The sequence below is a fragment of the Cupressus sempervirens genome, chromosome 8 (genome assembly GCF_028749045.1).
Source record: "Cupressus sempervirens isolate cs-2001-9-10 chromosome 8, ASM2874904v1, whole genome shotgun sequence".
Classification (NCBI taxonomy): Eukaryota; Viridiplantae; Streptophyta; class Pinopsida; order Cupressales; family Cupressaceae; genus Cupressus; species Cupressus sempervirens.
Genome location: NC_143125.1, coordinates 529,367,640 through 529,390,872, shown reverse-complemented (window position 1 = coordinate 529,390,872; position 23,233 = coordinate 529,367,640).

Sequence of the window (23,233 nt, the reverse complement as noted above, 5' to 3'; positions counted from 1 at the left end):
TTTGAAAAGTTAGTATCACATAGATATGATAGAAATTCTGATAACATGAAGGAAATAATAGTGTTTTAAACTAAGTTTTAAAAGCTTCCTCCAATGTTAGGTACAAAATTCTCCATATGCATTGTATATCGACAGATTAACAAAGTTGTGAAAGCTATCAAAGTCTCTCATTAACGTATCTAACTACTTGTGCTATGTATGAAAAAGTGGAAGTATGCTATTACAAAGGTGATACATTAGGAAATTAGTTGCAATAATTATCTCCATTCATTTTTAACTATTTCCTAAATGGTTATGTTTCTCACAAGTTTTATACATCAATTCAACATATGTGGCCTCACATATGAAATGATAATAGTGCTCCCATGAAGTATGATTCGAAAATTTCCCAATGGAGATTTCATTGCAGAGATGTATAAGAGCTACCGCATTTTTACTAGCCTTCTCCATACTCGTGCCACAAGCTAAAAGCTTCAGAATATGTTATGAACTTCGATCTTCTTAGAAGAAGCTTTTATAGCCGACAATGCTTTTGAAGAGTTACGTACAAAATGTAGATGGATTTTAAAAGCTCACAGATCATTTTTAAAAGTATGAAAATTAGATTTGTCTCACGAATTGCAATGATAAACATGCATCAAAGAACAATTATGAGAATCTTTTGTCAGATAATTTGCAGACTTGTGGGTTGATATGCATGTAAAATGTGAAGAAACGGAGAGTGCATCAAATTATTTGTCATAAACTCTCCAAAGACATGTCATTATCTTGGAATTGATAAATGTATATCTCTAAAATAGATTTCTCTTAAACATATCAAAACCTCAAAATGAAAGAAATAGGAGGGTTCCAAATGATTATTCATAACCATCATATTGTGGTGAACTTAACTCTTATAATGTAATGTTCACAACCAATTGTACTGCATCATTGTCATGTGCAACTTGTGGAAAAGAAAGGGTCAAAATATTGATGTCTCAATAAAAATTGTCTTGTGAGCATAGATAATTGTTGAAAATTCTTTGGAAACTTTGAAACAAAAAAGTATAATTGGTAAGTATGTGAATCCTCTTTTGAAATTAGATATAGCTTGGCCAATGAAAGATTTTGAAGAAATATGTCCATCTTCCTCAAAATGTAATAAATAGAGATATGTTGAAACTTAATGTGGGATGTATACCAAGTGAATGAGAAATCAAAATCAAAACCAAGTCTAAATGCAATGCCATAAGTTTTCATCGAACTGTTAGAGTTTTCTAAAATTTGAATATACTTTTGTAAGTCAAGTTATCTAAATTCTAACCAGACCAATTTCTGAAATCTTATATCATTCCAGAAATCTATTGGGAAAGTAAGATACTGAGAGGGGGGGGGAGGGGGTGAATCAAGATCTATAAAGCTTTTAACTCTTTGAAACAAATCAAATGCATTCATTATTAACCCATCTAATAACAACATCATGAATCATATAACCAAAAATTTAAATAGATCTAACTATCCATCACATGCATAAACATGAAAGTAAATGTAAACACATAACACAATGATTTGGTTACCCAAAAACCCTCCAAGGTGAAGGTAAAACTGGGGTGGGGATGACACCCACAAATCTTTACTACCATAACAATAAAGTATGCTTGTTAACATTGATTTTAACTACTAGGTAGCTAACAACAAAATGCATCTAAGGGAAGCTAACTCCTATAATGGGTACACTTTGTTTAGAAACTAGGCCAAGCATAAGGCTTAAGTCCTTCTTCACTTCAAGCTCTAGAAGACCTAGATGGGTAGACCTTAGATTCTATTATGTTACTAGTGAAAACATCATAAATCTAAATCTATATTAAGAAAATTAAAATCCCAAATCCTTATATGCTCATGCAATGAAAAAGACATGAAACAACTACTAATATGACTTACGAGATTGACAAGCTAAGTGTGGGTATCCTTTTCTACTCTACAACATGAAAGGGGAAATGATTATGATTATAATTTGATTATTAGCATAGCCCACCTATGAAACAACAAGGATCATGTAGATCCTATGGCTAATCAGTGCCCCATCTATTGGGTATTCCACAAATCACAACATACATCAGGATATCAGTGATCTATTCATTGACTTTGTGAATCAGACATCTATGTTGAAACTGAATCTCATACTCATGAGATCCTTCCATGAAATTCACAACCCTATCAAGACATATCAAGCATTTACTTGGTTCTTTGAATCAATAGAAAAAATACACCAAAACATACAACCTAAAACGAGTTGCAACTGGGATCTATGTTCTTTGCCCATAAACCATAAAACATTGCAAACAAAAGAGATAGGAGTCAAGAATCAAAATTGAAATAAGTTCATTTGTTGCTTTTGTATTCATTTCTTTGAAGAAAATACATTCAAGATGCATTAAAATAACCTATGAAATACAAAATAGACAAAACTTAACACTACAACTTCATTATTTGTTGTTCATACAAGAGAGAATACTAAAGAAAATGGTGGAATCATAGTTATGGAATGATGCAGGGGACTCCCCTTAATACCATAAACTCATAACAAAAATAAAGAAACAACAACAAATGCAAGAGCAGAATATGAACTTCTTATTATTGCCGCAAATGCATAGTTACAAAATTCTCAATTACAATATGCTAACTCAAATAGGCACCTTCATTACAGTAATTAGCAAGGTAGTGCTGCGAACTATCACCAGAGCTGTCCTAGACAATGTTTGGGCCTTTCTTAAATAGGTAGTTTTATGCTGCTAGAAGGTTCTAGATGCTCACACTTAATAACTTGGGCCAAGAGATCCTAACAATACACATAGAGTTAACCAAATTCATCTTTGATAAATTATTTTAGAAATTTTAGTAGCCCAACTTTTGAAGGCCATAACTCATGAACTGTTTCTCTGATTGGCTATTATAACCACTTTGCGGAAATGCCAGCTCCTGATCTACAGGTTTGGAACTGTGCTAGTGCCATTTTGTTGAGTTTTTGAACCTCATCTGAGCACTCTAAGGCCTCCAACGGTGAGCTTGAAGTTTTTTTTGCAAATTTTTTTGCCAAAAATTTACAATAAATTCTCTGATACTTAAGCTAGAGCAATGAGATTTTTATGGTAGGCTTATATCTCTAAAATGAATCTTCTTGTAGAAAATGAGAACATTTTGAGCTTGTATGACAAATTTACTAAAAATAGAAAGTTACCATAAATAGTAACCACCCTATCTACTAGTCCTTATTAAAATAGAAAATGCTGAAAATAAAATATTTTTGGGTGATGCAAGATTTCCCTTACACCTAAGATGCTCTTGCATCATGGAAACTTGTCCAAAAGTTTGGAACCAACCCATACAAAGAAAGAGAATGAGAAGATGTATGAGAATGGAACATTTGGATCTGATCTGGAACTACCACATGTCCACTTGAATCTTCACCCATTGCTAATGAAAATATTCTCTCCTCTCTCTACAATTGAAAACTAGATCAAATCTCATTATTGTGCATAAAAAACTTGAAAATATCTCTTCCAGAATGATAATAAAATAATAGATCTGTTGATAAAATGTTTCCAAAGTTCTCACTAAATTAGTTAGGGGGAAAAATAACATCACCATTAGGACCCTCTAAAAATTTGGCAGATACCCACTTCACTATTTTGTCACAAACTGAAACTGAACTCCCAAACCAAAATACAGTTGGAATTGGAATATTTCAAGAAAATATGGTCATAACTTTGACCCACTACTACCTACACAAGATATGATGGAAAAAATGAAAACTAGACTCTGAGACCTTTTTGACAATATATGATAAGCCTGTGTTTGCTAAAAAAATCAGGCCTAGTAGATTTCTTTGAAGTTCCTGGTTCAAAAGGATAAATAGGCCATTAAAATTTTTAGATTTTTCATTTTAATATAAATTCTAAACTTTATAATAAAAACCTTTTTATAATTTAGAAATTTACATGCACATTCAAGTTTGAGAAATAATTAATTTTTTTTGAAATATTTTCAATTTCCCTTCCTTTTCAAATTCAAGTAAAACCTAGTTGACCCGAAGTTGACAAAAGGAAAGGTTCTATTGGTCATTCATGTCTTGTCATTTGCCCCATCACTATTCATCTGGATATTTTGCCACATCACTGCTATGTGGTACCACCTAATAGGCTCCCAAATTCACCATCTTATCACAAAACTCACTACCACTTCAACACCACATGACACCTTCTGATTGGGTTGCTTTGCCACTATCGTTAACTGGTGTGCACCTTCCCTATGTGACTAAGCGACATCTCTTGATCTTTGCATTGTTTAAAAATCTAGATGCTCTAATTCAAATCTACCTTGTCATCACTCTTTCCACATGTCATCATGTCACTTTTTTGCAAGCCACACCATCATCTTCCATGTCATTCACAACATCGTGATGTTGTGCCATGAGTCATGTCCATTCATTCATCATGCCTCATTAACCATACCATGTGTCACTATGCCAAATCATCACCCCTACCACCTCATCTAGGAGAATGTGACATTTTTTCCATGTGTCATTCTTGCCACATCATTTGCCTCAGTAGTTGTGCCACATAGTGCTTGCTTATTGGTTTATCTAGTTTCCATGTCATCCTCCAAGTTATCCAATTTTCCTATCAAAATTATGGCCCAGGCAACGATGTGGCCTGGTGGGCCTCATGCACACATGTCTCCCTTTGTCCATAAAGCATGATGCTTTAGACATTAGCTTCATATGCTTTTGGGTATATAAAAGTATCAAAAGGGCATGACATGAAGAATATGGGACAAAAGAAAAACATTGTGTTTTAGAAGAAAAACTCAATGCATGATCTCTACAAGAGTTTCTACCCCAAACACATGTTATATCTAAGAAAATTTGATACCTTCTTCCCTTGATACTGATGATCCTAACCTTCAAAATCCTTGCAACCCCTCTTCTAAGGCTCCATCGCCTTATTCATTACACCCCAAGTTTGAACTAGGATAAAGCAAAACATAGGAAACACATTGCACAAGAAGAAATCCTTCCATATAATTTGTGTGACATAGATTCCAAAATATTAGTCATAGAAGAATCCACCCATGCCCCTTTTTGAATACAATCTGATGGGTAGTCCTCAGAAAAATGGCAGACCAATCAAATTGCAATACATTTTGAATCCGATATTTGATGGCATCAATAAAATTATAGTTCTCACTTTTGTATATGCCATTGTTAAATAGAAGGACCATTTTTATCATGCAACTCCACAGTTCCATCTCCATTTTTTATTTTCATGAATAGGTTGGGGAAAGAATAGAGTAATGGAGGTCAATAACTCTGGCAACAATCATGACATAGGCAAACAACTATTTTTTTTTGTATTTCTCTATGAGAGCTTCAATCATATTATATCATGGGAAATGTTTTTAGAATAACAACTTCCATTCCTATAATTCATGATGTCACTATTGTCCTTAGCACAGACTTATTTTATTTGGAAAAATATGATTGAAGTGTATTTATTGTTGATATTCTCCAGCAAAATTCATCTATCTAGACAAGCTAACACACATCCACAAAAAAGTTCATCTGCCAAAATTAAAAACTTCCAAAGGTAAAATGCTTTAATACTGACCCCCCTACGATTTTATGAGATGATACAATATTAAGCATGTAAAAACACAAGCATGTTGTGAGGAGAATTTAAAATGTGGAGGCTCAATCTTGTCTACCATCTAAAGTAATTTCTTCTCAATTGCAACATTTCCTATCATTTGAATTGTTTCATCTACCCTTATATCCATCTTGAAGTTGAAATCAACATAGAAATTCTCATGCAATTTACACATCAAACTAATGAAGCTTCCTTGGAATGGGATCAAACTACTCTACACTTCAAATGTTACAATCCTTGACAACACTATCAACAACATTATTAAAATATGCAAGGATGGTTCTCCATTCAACTAACTTTGTCATCACAAGTAACCCAAAAAATACTCCATCATTTGAAAAAAATTCAATTCTATATAATCTACTTACTGACATTATCATTTGAAATCATAATGATTTTAATGATACAAGTCATTTATCTAGAGCGAAAGAGCGAAACATTAAAAGTATGGGTTGGCCGACAAAGTGGTCCAGCTAGTTTGTTTTAACTAAAGAAACTAACCTCATAATACCTTAATTGATCTCATTATAGTAACTAAAAATGAATTGATCATTTCTTAACCATTGAAAAATCTTTCAAATTTTTGGATAACTACCCACTTTGTGCTAGGAGGTCTTTCAGCGAACCTTAAAAACTAACAAAATCAAACAACTAGGCTGTAAAAATTTGCATTTGTGTTCTCTAGTCCACATGCTCTAATTATGCAAATCCCCAACCCATGATGACTTTTGGATTAAAAGATATCAACTATCAAAGGTCCCCTTTCCAAACTTTCCTACAAGTGAACATGTCAAAAATATAAAATTGCATTCAGTTTCAACTTTAAAAATAAGTCAAATGACCACTTGGGAAAGCACATGGAACATAAATTCACTTTGATATGAAGAATATGAATGTACAATTTAGGCTCATTAAGAATAACTAGGAAAATTTGGTAGGCACACAAAGTTACGTTCTGGGAATTACAGAACTAGATTCACTAACAAAATAGAGCTTTTTGCAAATAGGATGGCTTTAAGAATTTGTACAAGTGAATTCCTAAAAACTTGCAAATTGGCACACCAAAATTATTTTTAGTTTAGAACATGATGATGCAATCTTTTTTTCTTTATCTATAATGGTTTCAAAGTTATACCATCTAAAACATGCCCACCAATCAATCTACAAGTTTGGTTACCAGTAAAACCTTAGAAATTGCATTTGGAATTGCTTTTGAAAACTAATTAAATGAATTCATCATAAGTTTATATTTTGAACTTAACATGTCTCTAACCCATAGAATGTAATGGAAAGGGAATTTTCTCAATAGGGTCAAGTGGGTCACATTTTTTATTAGTCAAACAAGGCTACTGGTAGACTATCATAAAAGACAACTAGGTAGTTTTAACTTTTTGTAAATGGAATCGGATTGGGAAACTCATCAAACGGACTCACCAGGGCTTCAAATTGCAAACATAGGATGTATTTTATGGCTAAAACGTAGATATATGACCATTTATTCAAAATTCTGAATGGGTAATAAAATATTCACTATCAAACAACGCTTCCTAGAATTTAGAACAATATGCATCAACATGACAACAATGAACAACCAATGTTGAGGAAATCAAAACCTTATTAAAATATATCAAAATGACTTAAAATATAGAAAATATTCTCTTTGATATGCATACTAAACACTCCCAAAGTGGTGAATCATAAAATTTTTCAAGGTGCAAGATACTCAACTACAAACTAGGCTTTTGACCACTATTTGACACATGCAAAAATGAAAATTTTTCAATTGCTCAAAATGACACTTCGTGAAATGATTCAGATTGAAAACCTATCATCATGAAATGCATGCATGTAGTGAATGAAAGATGATAAGGACTTTAAACACATCATAGGACTCAAAATATCAGTTAGGTACAAATGCATGAAAAATATTAGGGTCTCACTTAGACTTAGTTTTCAAAATGTTACTCAAAATTAGTGTTGCAATTTTGAGTCCAATAGACTGACCAATATTGGCACTCGATCAAACTTAGAGTTTTACTCAACTTCTTGTCATCTCACTCATATATCACTTTACATGTCTTCTTTATTTCATGTAATAATTATACAACACATTATCTTATCAATGACTAATTGATCAAGTGCCCATTTTAATTCCATGATACTTAACTTCTCTTCTCAACAAATTGACTAGCTCACCTTTCTATCTCCTCTTTTAAAATCCTCTTCATCAATCCAATGTTAGGATCAACCACAAATAGAAATAATGATTACATACAAATATAACCAATATTGGAAATAATAAATCACACGAAAGAGAACACAAGACACAAAAATTTAACATGGTTCACCTAATCTCTAGGCTACATCCACCAACAATAAGTCCAATATCATCAACATCTATTGATTACAATCTATAATCCCTTATAGCTCATTACCTTCATGAAAAGTTATGATCTCATCATACGTAATGAAATCCCTAACACTAAGCTATTTTATACAAGCTTTTGTTGCTTACAAAATTAGGGTTACAATAGGTCGTCTAATAGAAAAAATAGCAACCAAAACCTTTTTCATTTTTTGCTTTGGAGTTGCTACCCCTAAAAAACCCCATAAGGGTGTTGTCCCTTGATGCCACCATGTACTGCGACAGGGAGTTCACCTTGGGCACTACCCCCAAACCCCCATAGCAATAATGTAGAGGGAAACTACACCAAATAAACCTTCGAGTCTAATCAGGCTCCACATCACAACAATATCCCACTTGGAGATTGATCAAATTCCACAATAATAACCTCCCACTTCAAGAATGATCATAGCATTGCTAAACTTGTAGCTCCTACTAGAATATCAAACCATCCTAGACTTTGTTGTTCTTTTATTATGTTCAGTCTAGAAGACCAACTAAAGCTGAAAGGAGTTTAACTTCTCCCTATTTACTATCTTGGTAAACATATCTACTAGATTATCATTTGCATGTATCTTCTCTAGCTTTAATTTTCTATCATCCAAAATTGACTTAATGAAATGGTACCACAACTGTGTGTGTTTTTTCTTTGAATGTAGAGAACAATTCTTGGCAAGATGAATGAAACTCTTCCTATTTGTAAATAAATAATTATCCCTCTATGAGTGTCCCAATTCTTCCACAAAGAACTAAACCCATATCATCTCCTTGGTTGCCTATGTTGTAGAAACATACTTTGCCTCCGTAGTGGAAAAATAATAAATCTTCTACAATCGAGAAATTCCAACTCACTATTGTCTCGCCAAAAATAAATATGTAGCCTATAGTACTCTACTTGGTCTCAATATCCCCTACCAAATCTGAGACAACATAGCCATGTAAATTTGTAGTAGAACCCCAAAAATGTAAACACATATTGGATGTTTCTCTCAAATATCTGAGAATCCATTTAACTCCATTCCAATCCTCACTCCCTCGATGACTCGCATACCTACCAATAACTCCCACTACATATGTAATATTTGGCCTAGTACATACCATAGCATACATTATTCTCCCTATAGCTAAAGCATAAGGCACTTTGAAAATTTTAGCCTTCTCTTCTAGTGTCTTTGGACACATCCCCTTAGTCAATTTCTAATGACTAAGTAAAAGTGTACTTATAGCTTTAGCATTCTCCATAGAGAAACATTGCAACACCTTCTCAACATAATCAACCTGAGATAATATCAATTTTCTATTCTTTCTATATCTACAAATTTTCAAACCAAGAATTTTCTTTGCTGCCACCAAATCCTTCATAGAAAATGAATGTGCAAACTGTTCTTTTAGCCCATTAATGTGATCCATGTTAGACCCAACTACAAGCATATCATCAGTAGATAAATATAAAATTATGTACCTATCATCATGTAATCTCTTAAAATAAATTCAATGCTCATAATGACACCAAGTATAACCATGTTGATGTATAAAACCATCAAATTTAAGATACCATTGCCAAGGTGCTTACTTCAAGCCATATCAACTTTTTTTTAATTTGCACACTAAATGCTTCATACTTTTGACCACAAATCCCTATAGTTGTGCCATGTATATCTCTTCATCACAATTACAATGAAGAAAGGTGATTTTAACATCAAGATGCTCCAAATGAAAATTTCCAGTAGCCATAATACTTAAATCAGTGCAAATAGAAGTACTTTTAACAACATGAGAGAATGTCTCATCAAAATCAATGTCATTTTTCTATGCAAATCCTTTTACAAATAACTTGGCTTTAAATCTTTTCTTACCTTCGTCCTCTTCTTTCAACTTGTAAAACCATATATTATGTAAAGCCCATTTACCTACAAGTAACTTGCATAAATCCCATGTCTTAATTTTTAGGAAGGAATCCATTTCTTCTTTCATTGCAGATTCCCATTGAATCTTTGTATCCACTTGCACAACTTCATCATAACATTCAGATTCACCAGTGTCTATCAATAAAATAGAATACAAAGAGGGAGAAAGTATTTATGGAGTTCTACTTAGCCTTATTGACCATCATATATTTATTGGGGTGTGGTGTTTGTTGTTGTAGTTGTTGCAGAACATGACAAACTATTGAAACATCATACTTTGGAGTATCATCCAGCACCACATAATCATTTTCTTTCTTCTCATGTTGCTGCAATAGATCTTTGTACAACACTTTCTTAATGAATATGATATATCTGCTTCTTACAATTTTACAATTTTTAAAATTCCAAAGCCTATAACCAAATTGATCAATGCCATATCTAACAAATACACATTTCTTTGACTTAGCTTCATGCTTAGTTCTATTTTTAGAATCAATATGTGCAAATGCTTCACAAGCAAAGGTTCTAAGAAAAGAACAACTCACCTTCTTATCATTCCATGCTTGCTCTGAAATATAACAACCCAAAGGAGTAGAGGGACTTCTATTGATCAAATACACATTGATATTGATAGCCTTAGTTCACATGTTTAAGGAAAGCCCAACATAAAAGCTCATGCTTCATGCACGCTCTATTATTGCCCTGTTCATGTGTTCAACCACTCCATTTTCCTATGGAGTCCTTGGAATAGATTTTTGTCTATGAATAGCATTAGTGGAGCAATAATTTTCAAAGTTATTGCTACAATATTCTCCACCATTATCAAATCTAAGACATTTTAGTTTCCTACCAGTCTCATTTTCAACCAAGTATTTCCATTTCTTTAAAGTTACAAATGCATCATATTTCTATCTAAGGAAATAAACCCATACTTTTCTAGTTGCATCATCAATAAATGTAACATAATAATGAGAGTCACCAAGGGAAGATACTTGAGCTGATCCTAATACATGTGTATGCACAAGGTCTAATTTCACATTTTTCTTTTCCTTCCCACTCTTCAAAAAACTCACTCTCTTTTGTTTTCCATACACAGAACTTTTACAGAAATCCATATTGAGACATTTCAGACCTGGTAAAAGTTTCTTTGAATGAAGTAATTTTATACATTTCTCACTTATGTGCCCAAGTTTGTTGTGTGATAGCATTGTATTAAAATATACAACAACTGTTTGTTCTCACTACTCAACTGTAGAAACTATTCCTGAAAAATCATTTTTCTTTGAAACAATTAAAGTAGAAGGAACAATGTGACTTTTACAAAGATATGAGGTGCCTAATTTCACACCTTTTGCTACTACAAGGGAACTTTTTCAAACTTTCTAATTTTTATAATTAAAATTAACTACGTGACCCCATCACCTAGTTGTCCTATTGAAATTAAATTCCTACTTAGCCTTGGAACATGTCTTACCTTATGTAGTAGCCAATGATTCCCATTCTACAACTTAATCTTAACTTTTCTCTTTCTAAAAATCATATAAGGTTTACCATCCCCCAAATGAACAAGCCCAAAATCCCCTTGGACATAATCAATTGTTAGAGTAATAAATTTTATTCTTGTAATTAAATCATATTGATTTAATTATTAAGTCACTTGTTATCTCTAGTTTACTTAAGCTAAACTTTGGGCATATAATTATTAATTCTTTTATTAATTATTATAATGCAACCTAGGTTGTTACATGTTAGGGTTTTGATCTCCTTTATAACGATGATCTCTCTTTGTAAGTATAGATTCATTCACTTTTGATTTATAACAATCTTTCTTTTTGCTCATCAAGAATGTCTCGTCTGTGGATCTGGGCATTCCAATCTCCATAACTTTTGCTTCTCTCTTTTTGTGATAGGTGTTTGCATCCAAGTAATTCTTGGGAGCTATGAGATTGATCTTTAATCAACTTCAACATGGTATTAGAGCTCTAAATCTTCATGCCTCTTTTCTTTTTATGAGAGGTTTGGCTTGGCTTTCAAATCTGTTCCTTTTTTTCAAAAGATTTTTGTAGTGATTCTAGGAAGTCACTAATTTTTGGGTCACTTTGAGGCCAAAAGGATATCACCGTTGAGCTTAGAGCACCCTAAAACCCCTATTTTCATTTGAAATTTGTCCATTTTGGACACAATTACAACCTGAGGCAAAAAAAAAAAAAAAACCCCAGATCGACATGCTTCCCGAGGCGACGATTTATTTATTTTTTTAAAAAAATAAAAAACCTGAACAAAGATACTTTATTAAAATTGCATAGACTTATTTTAAATGCATGCTTAGACTTTTCAAAAAAAAAAAAACTTTTCATTAGAAAAAGTATGCATGCTTTTGGAAAAAGTGGCTTGCTTTTTAAAAGGTAGTTTTTCTTTTTAGAAAGGTTGTTTTTCTTTAAAAAAAAGTTTTTTTTGCTTTTTCTAAAACAAATCACAAGACTAAGTACTTTGTGCATGCATAGTACATGGGTCCACACATACTAACATTAGCAAAATAGAAGACATGTCATCCAATTAGTTGTGACATTAGTGTACCTACCCTCTTAGCTATTTTGTCATCATGCATAGTCAACATGGAGTCCACATGCTCCATTGGTGACACATCAACATGTAATTTTTGTGCTTGTGATGTCTATATGGCCATCAAATTTAGGCATCCAAAATTTATGAAATCATCATTGCATGCTCTTTAATGCCTTTTTGGCCCTTTTGACCTACCTGTGGTTTTTGGCCATAAATTGCTCATATGAACTCATTTTTTTGCAAACAAGATATCGTCATAAAGATGATTATGAGATCATCATGATGGTACAACTTATTTGGACTTCTAATTTTGTTTGGTTGTCAGTTTATGCAGTCAAAGTTAAAGGTTCTATTTAACACCAAGGGAGAAATATCTTGAAGATATGATCTTTGATTTGGAAATTCGTTATATCATTGGAAAGGCCTTTCTATACTCTTTCCAATGGTGCTAGTTGTTTTTTCTGAATTCTACTCTAGGCATATTCTATTCAATTTTTTGTTTTTTGTATTCAGGTGGATATCTTGGTTGTTTCAAGTCTAGGGATCGATTTTGTTACTGTAGATGATTCACCATGGGTTGTACTATCTATTGTATCAACCTTCTATCTCTTTTGATCTTTGTTGACATCCTTTTGTAGTATTTTTTCAAATGCACTACAATAAAGTGCCACTCTATTACATTATAGGATCCTGCACATCTTTTTGGTTTGTTATATTTGCACTACATTATAAAGTGCCTTGGGGTGTTTCATGTTGGCCACATTCCCCATATTCCTTTGTCAAGTGAGTTTTCCATCCACAACATTAGCCTCATGATGTGTTGATGACATGTGCCATTATAGTTGTTTGTATGTCCTTTACACTCTCAATGTTCTTGGTTCTTATTTTTGCAGGAGATAGTGCGTTTAGTTCCAGTGTTCATGTCTTACCTATCAACATTATAGGGGGGCTATGTTGGTTCTATTTCTTTCTTAGTTTGATGATAGAGTGAGCTGTGTATTCAGTATTTGATCCTACATACTAGGTGATTGTAGTGGCTAGATATCTATGCATTTTGGTGAGATTGATCATATACTATATAGACATTCTTTCATTCTTATATTTGGAGGTCAGAAAGATACCTTCCATCTTCAATTGATTAGCTCTTCAGACTTAATTCTTTTCTACTTGGTCATGTTCTATACAATGGAGGTTCTTTAGATCATCAATTTGGCAGTGATTGCAGCTTCATGCTTCAGTGGTGTTCTTTATGATCATCATTTTGTTTCTATCTTCTAGAAAAATCTTTCCATCTTTTTTTGGAATAGGGTTTTCCCCATTTGGTTTTCTATATTTGTGCTCTTTATATAGATTTGGTTGTGTTTGGGTTGTAGGGCCCATTTTCCGTTGCACCAAAAACCATGACTGTTAGTGAACATGGAACACCACATAATTAACCACCTGTGGGCAGGGGAGCGCATCGCATCACCCAACAATCTCCCCCTCGATGCGCATACCAGGTGCTTACGCGGGTCAGGAAGGCACCGGGGAGATTTGAACCCATGACCAGGCCAAAACTAGGCTCTGATACCAATTGTAGGGCCCATTTGCCGTTGCACCAAAAGCCATGACTGTTAGTGAACATGGAACACCACATAATTAACCACCTATGGGCAGGGGAGCGCATCGCATCACCCAACATGGGTACCTCATCCAACCTTGTTTTCAAAACCCAAATTTACTTTCAGTAGTACTTTCTAGGTTTTTAGCTACTTGCTAAGTTTATCTTGGGGGGGTGTTACAGTGATAAAGTTTTTTCTTATTAATTAAATCATATTGATTTAATTACCATGTCACTTATTACCTCTAGTTTACTTAAGATAAACTTTAGGCATATAATAATTAATTCTTTTATTATTTATTTTAATGCAACCTAGGTTAGTTACCTATTAGGGTTTCAATCTCCTTTATAAGGATGATCTCTCTTTGTAATTATAGATTCATCCACTTTTGATTTATAGCAATTTTATTTTTTCTCATCAAGAATGTCTTATCTGTGGATTTAGGAATTCTAGCCTACATAGCTCTTGCTTCTCTCTTTCTATGATAGGTTTTTGCATATAGGTGATTCTTGGGAGCCATGTGGTTGATCTTTCATTAACTTTAACATCAATAAAATAACCTCTATGGGGTGTAGCATGAAATGAATCCCCAAAATCTAAAACCCAAGAATCATCAACACTTTCTAAAGAAGAAGCAAAGCATCCTCTTTGGATTTATTACTTACCATATTTTCCTTGTTGTTCCCTTATGATTTATCTCCTTCATTGTCCTTTTGAGTCCAAAAGTATTTCTTCTTATGTCGTAGTTTCCCATATTACTAGCAATCTATTGGTCCTCTAGATTGAGACCTCTTCCCCTTTGATTTTCCACTTGATTTCCCATAATTTTCAAAATTACTTCCTCTCTTAGTCATTCTACCTCCTCTTTGTGCATTCAAAGCACTTCCTAATGTAATTCCACCTAAGGTTTTCCTACGAGTTTCCTCTCTCAAAATAACACCAATCACATCATCAAATTTTAGGGTATTAGATCTAGAAAAAAAATTACTTACAGTCATTACCAAGTCATTTCAACTTTCAGGAAGAGAACACAAAATCAAGAGAACCCTAATTTCTTTATCAAAATTAGCATTCATAGAAGATAACTAACTAGTAATCATATTAAACTCATTTAAATGATCTACAATAGTTCCACTTTTTTTCATCTTCATATTAAACAAATGCTTTATGAGAAATATCTTGTTTGAAGTGGAAGGCTTTTCATATAGTTTTTCTAGGGTTTGCATCAACTCTTCCATCTCTTCTCTTTTGTAATATGAAATGTGACCAATTGTGCTAGGCATAGTTGAATACTTCCAAGTGCCTTTCTATCCAAAATTTTCCACTCCTCAACTATCCAAGTTCCCTATTTCTTGGCTTTTCCTTCTAATGGTCATCATAAATTATTTTGATAAATATAGTCTTCCATTTTTATTTTCCATGACTAAAATTTTTGCCCATTAAACTTCACAAACTTCAGCTTACCCTCATCTGTCATTTCTCCCACTTAATCATGAGAATCTCACTCAATCATAACACCTTCTTGAAGTGGATAGCTAAAAAAAATGACACTAACCTAGGATTAAAAAAATGACAATAGTCTGGCTCTGATACATAGACAAAAATAATAATTACATGCAAATATAACCAATATAAAAAATAATAAATCACATGGAATAGAAAATAAGACACAAAGATTTAACGTGGCTCACCCAATCCCTGGGCTACATCCACCAATGATAAGTCCAATATTATTATTATGTAGTGATTACAATTTGAAATCCATTACGCTTGAATACCACTGCAAGAAGTGACAATCACATCATACATAATGAAATCCCTAACCCTAAGTCATTTTATACAAGTTTTTTTCAGTTACAAAATTAGAGTTAGAATAATTCATCCAATAGAAAAAATAGTAGTCACAAATTTGGAGCACTGCCCCTTGACCCCATCTTGGGGATGCTACTGCCAAACCCTCATAGAAATAATCTAGGGAGAAACCATGATGAATAAATCTCAAAGTCTGATTAGGCTCCACATCACAACATCCAATGATATGACACTTTACACTATTACTAAATGTCTCTCCAGAAGGTTTGACATCAATGACAACATAACAATTGTTCCAATTGTATTTTTTAATAATTCCATCTTGCTTAACATATATAATTGATTTACTAGTAAATAGTTTCCTTTGTAGTTCCTTGTGACAAGTATTCACATATTCTTATAAAACCCATGAAATCTTTCAAACAAATTTTTCACATAGGCATAGAATCTAGACCTATCCATGAACATGACTATAAGCCTACATTACTATCTTCTAAAAAATTTGACCTCACTAATTAAATGTGTCATTTCAACTCTAACCCTCATAACAAGGATACATATATGTTGACATTAATGACAAACCAAGCCATGAATGAAACACATAAGAAATTTAAAATAGGTTTCAATCACTCAATCATCTCGCCAAGCATTGAAATACTTTCAATATCTATGCTAATAATCTCCCCCTTTGGCATTGATGGAAACATATAATGAAAAATCATAAATGGAAAAACATCAATCTTAAATACTCCTAATAGATATGTTTATCTCTTGGTGCATTTTCCCCCATACCTATATGTTGGAGACACAATAGGGAAAGTAAACTATAAGGAGAGGGTGGGTGGGGGGGGTGCAAGGAGTTGAATCAATGCGTCAAAACTTTAACCATAAAATCATTCACCACACATCCATCTCACAATTTGTATGTAAATTGAAATAGCTAGCTAAACATATTCATCCATAGCATTTACAATAGCCTGTTAGGACTACTTTGTTAAGAGATTTAACTAATTCACCTATTAGAATGTGTCAACAATGATCCTATGCTTAGCTCTCTACTACTAGATAACAGATCACCACTTTCCTAATGTATACTTGATCCTCTTTGATTAGATCTATCACTTTTGTCCTCTAATTTCTTTCATTCATTCTCTTCTAGCTGATTCTAAAATTGTATATCTCAATTCACAACTCCTTAGCTACCATGAATGCTCTGTTTATGCATGCAAACTTCTCTCTTTGCACATACACTATTTAGGGTTTTCCTTCCTTAATAAGACCTAGGTGACTTAGCATTAGGTATGAATCAGTGATTTCGATTGACCCATTTTGCTACATAATCCATCCCTTTCACCAATTGGTTGCATTTCCTACATAGGGATCCTCAATATAGATTTGTTCTTATCATTTAGAATTAAAAAATAATCTTTAAGTTAGCTCAAAAATAGTTTACATATGAGTTTGTGCCATTACAAATAACTATTTCCAAAACTATTTTACTTGACATTTGAAGAATCTGATGCTCGGCATCCACTATATCTTCAATGTTGCAACTCGACCTCTAAATGACTTGGCATCCATTGATCACTTAGCATCAACTATTTTCTTGACACTTGAGTGATTTGGCACTTACTAGTTACTTGGCACATACTATATATCTTGCTAAGCATATACTATCTGACAACTTATGCTTGAAATACATTACTTGTTCGGCATGAACTAAGTTCTATCTGATAAATAACTTAAGTTTGTTGTCACTCATATGTCAAAAACAATCTGAGATTAACCATCTCCCCCTTTGACATGAGTGGCAAAACCACCTGGTCATGCATGAATATCCTTAACTCATGAGCATAACTCAAATAATCTCTATTCAATATTCAACTTACATACAAAATCTCAAAACTTCAAAATTTTGCAAAACTTGTGACTTATTAGTCATACCTCAAAATTATATAACCCCCCCTAAGTTGATTATTCTTTTCTATATCTAAATACTCCTACTCAGTAGATCTATTGTGATGTTGTGCTGGCTCTATTTCTACACTGACTCCCTCTTTGTTTGGTCTCCCCCAACACTTATGCATTCTCCCCTTTTATCTCATTCTCCCCCTTTTTGAAACTTATGTCATGGGTGGTACACAGATATGTGTTTGTCCAAGAATGATTTATGGATGTCCAGTATTAGCTTTAACGTTGCATCCCAGTTTTCACACACTACCTCTAGAGATTTGATTTGAATATCTATCTCAACAACAAGGTTAACTAGGCCTTTATGAGTAGAATGATGGGGATATTTCTTCATCAATGTTTTTGCATAGGCTAGTTCCTTGTGTAACACCTCCATGTAAGATCAACATGGACTGGATGTTGATTAGTGTAGCCCAAATGTTGGCATCTTGAGCTTGCAAAGATGCTAACTAACCTTGGGCTGACAACAAATTTTTGAAATGAGACTGACTTTGACCAAGAGATTGTTGTAGGATGGTACCTATTTTCTTCAAATCTCCCTCCAGATGGTCAATGTGTCTCTACACTTCTTGTGTGAATAAGGGTACATCACACAACTTGGTGTAAAGAGAGAAAATGTTCTCCAACACTTTCTTCACACTATCAATTTTGGTTGCTAACTCGACTAAGTGCAATGACACTTGATATCTTTTTAGTGACCTTGGCATGAAATTTCTTCTTAGATCATTCTAACAATTTGACATTTGTATCTAGTTCTTCATCATTGATCTTCTCCACAATATTTTTTAGCTGCTCAATTATTGCCTTGGCTTCATCAGGTGTAGGTAGGCTAAATGCATCAAGAAATATGTTCTTGATGTTATGAAGTGCTTGTTTCTGCCTATGCTCACTTCTCAGTAGTTCTTGGTGTTTCTTTCTAGCTAGAGCATCCTAAAATATGCCCATTTTCTCTATGGTGATTGATGTAAGATCAAACTTTGGTAGTTCAATCATCTCATCTAAGTTGATATAACCATAAGATGTGACTTCATCAACCCTAGATGTGTTAGGAATAGGTCTTGATGATTGCAAGGGTGTAGCTTCCACACTCGGCCTATGAAGTACTTGATTAGGAATAGGAGTAGTAGTATCTTGTAGGATAACCAATGTCTGAATTGCTATTTTTTTCTTTGGTTTCATAGTCAATATTGAATTTTTAGTCCTACCTTTCTCCTTCTCTATGATCTCTTTATCACCTTGTGCTTCTATTGTAGGTGTAGGATTGGATTCTAGGCCAATTTGGACTAGTGTCCAATCTTTCTCATCTGTTGAAACTGTATGTACAAAAACATTTTGTACCAATGTGCTAACATGTGAGGACATTGTGTCCTTCCTTTGATATACTAGCATAGGCATGGTAGGTTGCACTTCTATAGATTGAGGGGGGCACTGGATAATTCTTGAGTTTTCTCCCCTATAGATGCCAATTTTGCTTTCTCAATCTCATCCATACTCACCAAAATAGGATGGCTTCATAGTTTTGCCATGGTGCTAGAATCAACCAATATCTTCTTCATATCCTCCTCTATTAAGGGATTGATGTTCTAAGTGGAGTTGTCAAAGACATCTTTGATCTTTATTGTTTCTATTTGTTGATCCTCTTTGGCTATATGAGGTGGACTGGCACTTAGCATATATACCTCTAGTACATTCTAATTGTGTTTATCCTCCACAGTTGTAGCCTCTATATCTTCAACTTCCTCTTTTTCTTTTTTGTCTTCACCTATATCCACTAGTGTCTATTTGTTTGACTCATCTATTGCTACCCCATATATCACTTTCCACAGCTGGGTGGTCTTTTGGACATCTTAAAGGCTCTGTAGAATGTCAAAGGCTCTATATTTTGGAGAAAATCTCCCCTTATACCTATTAATGACCTTTTTCATGGTAGAATTGTCCAATTCTACTACCACTCTTGTTAGAGTAGTCTCTCTAATCTTCCTTTTAGTTGAGAGACTATATTGCCACCTTTGCTCAACTCTATTAGATAGAATTTTGTGTAAAGAGTTGGAAATCTCAATTGGAGTATTCGTAAAAGTTGCCATCATGGCATACACAGATTCTTCTACCTTATTCTTTTCTAACTTCCCAAGTTTATCAAATTCAACATGTATGAACCCCAATAAATCAACATTGTTCTTGATATTATCACACATGTTTTCCAAATTAGAAGAGGGACTGTGACTTACCACTTTGAATTGGCTATTATTGTCTGACTTAGTCCTCTCCTCATCTAATTTAGTTGGAGCTATATATTTCCTCCTTTGTCCTTTCTCAGGTTCAGCTTCCTTAGTGTCTATACTAGCTATCTTTCCCTAGGGCTTCTAAACTTCTTGAGTCTTCTTAGTAGTAGCTCTTGTGCTATCCACGGTGACAAGAACTCTAGGCTTTTGTTGTGAAGGTTTCACAACTTTCTTTGGTTTACTTGCTGCTAGCTTCTTTTCTTTTCTCTTCTTTTCTATAGCAATAGGTGCTTCATTGGCTTCTTCTCCCTTGACACCTTCATCAAATTCTACTTCTTCTTTTCCTTGGTCCTCACATTGACCCAATGTGAGAGAAAGTGGTGCTTGTGTAGATGTATCTTCTTCATCTCCTTTTTCCTCTTCACCAAATTGTTCCTTGAGCTTTTCCACAATCTTTTTCTTCTTCCTCATTACAGAAGTTTTCTTCAAGTCCATTGTGATTTTAGACTTGGCTACATCATAATTTCCAAATGCACTAGCATTCTTATCTACTTCCCTTGCCAGTAAAGTAGTGATGGCTGTAGATGCCTCATCCATATTAATTTCATAAGGAAATGGCTTGAGCCATCTCACCCTTGGAACAATAGCTTGAACATAAGTAAAATCAAGATCAACTAGAAAGAAAACATCATTGAAATGTTTCTCTACTAGTGATACTAGTATCCTCTATCTTTGTTTCATTGACTTCTTAAAGTCTTCAAAATAATTTATCATTATAGTTTCAAAATTATCTCCAAGTTGCTCTATGTATTCTGCAATCTACATTGCAATAGACCCTTTTTTCTTCCAAGAACATTTTCCAAATGAGGGAAAAGTTTTCTGTACATATAAAAGTATACAAATAAGTATTGAACCAAATTTACATTGTGCACTTTTTGTCTTTCTTATGGCTCCCAAATTTTTTGACAGCTACTAGAGGTGTAACTTGGCAAGGTCATAATCCTTCTTTACTATCTTATAGCCTAAATTCATAGCTATACATGGTACACTGTTCAATTTGCTAGATTGAAAGAATTTATGTGCAATGACTCTTATGAAAAATGTAATTAGGGGATCAATGATTGTGTCTATGGTCATCCCTCTCTTATTCCACACTGCCCCTATATTATTTTAAATTGTCTCTTTTGCATCACTTCTCATAGTCTTCGTTCTGTACAGGGTAGGATAACCTGTTACCCTTTGAGTAATTCTCTTTCTCATTTTTATAGGGTCATCTTCTAACTATACAAATTTTTCATGTATTCAATTGAGAACTATCTTAATCTACTCTGTCTTGAATACATTAGGAAAATAGAGGGCACAGGTTAACCCTTTTCTCTCTACAATTTTGTTTTCCTCTTTTAGCACTCCATTTTCACACAATTTTCCATACAAGTCTTTGATTTACATGTCTCATATACTTCCTAATTTATAAGTGTAGCAACACCTTACATCTTGTATCATTAAAACTTGTGGTGGTACCATAGATAATGCACTAGATGGGTCTCCTTTATATGCAATGTCAGGAATTGTCCAGAAATGTGGTTGTTTTATCTCATTACTAATAAATTAAACATTTAAAACTTCCTTTCCTTCCTTAACTGCAACATCAAAAGAGCTAGACACCATAACAACTAACTAGGGTTTGTGTAAATTCAAACAACATAGCTCGACACACAATAAATACCTTAAAAAATTTGATGTTTGGTGTCGAGTAACAATTGAATATAGTATAAAAATGCTTGAATCAATTTATCCAATTTTCCTTATGCTCTTCATGCTCTCTTTAGTCTCAAATGATTGCAAATGAGTCAAAAAATGACCATATAGCCTTTGAAACTTTGTAATAAATGTTCAATGCTTACATAGCTATACACTTAGCCCCAATAGCAATTTTGACTCACTCGACTTCCATGTAATTCCTATCATGCTTGGCAACCACAACAAGCTTAGCCAATATTATCACCTTTGATAGCTCAACAACAACTAAACTTTCACTCAACAATAGTACTGAAACTTTTCATGCTTGGCAGTAACATGAAAACTTATAGATTTCTTCTAAGTTCTAACTAATACTTTGCATCTTACTTCATGCATATATAATCTTTTCAAAATTGAATCCTTGGAACTGATGTAAAATTGAACTTTGAAACATAAATCCCACACATATCTCTTAATTGCCTAGTTGGGGGTGGTATGATCACCTGATCCATTGGATGAAGTGATCCCATCTAAACTTGATGTGTTGCAATCTTCTTTTTTCTTCCATGTCTTGTTTATCTCCACTTTGACTTCTTCAACATCAACCTTTCATTTTCCTTTATTGAGTTCACTTCTAGGTGCTTTTGACCTTGTTGGACAAGTCATGCTCATGTGAGTAGTCTTCAAACAACTAAAACATGTAGTTTGACTCAACCATCTACTATAGTCACTACTAAAATGTGTTCTAATGCAATTATTAGAAACATGTCCACACTCTTGACAATAGTGACAACTATACCTTCTATTTTAATCCTAATTATAGGATCGATTAGTATGGTTTACCTTAGCTTTCTTGTTTGATGAGTAGTTAGACATTGATCTATGCTCATATGCTCTATGTCCATACTTCTTATAGTTGTAGTAGTAACCTTCAAATCTTTGTGTGCTTGATGTCCTAGTCTTGCATTCATGTTCCTGATGTCCTTGATGGTTGCACTTATGACAATTACCCATGAATTTCTTCTTAGGGTTCTGATTTTCATTGTTGCTCCTACAAAAATTTGTTCTATGACCTATTTTTCCACAATTATGACAAGTAGGGTTATAGTTTTTACCTATTTTTCTTCTTTTTCTACCACTTTTAGATGATTCTCCTTCTTTTGTACTGGTGTAACCCAATCTAGTAGTATCAATGTTAGATCTAGGAGATCTCACTAATTGCTCAAAATACTTGATGGCTTCACTAGGTTTATTAAAACTTTAAACAAATTCTTTTTCCCTTTTTAGATCATGTCTTTGTTGTTCATTTTGCAACTTCAATGTTGGG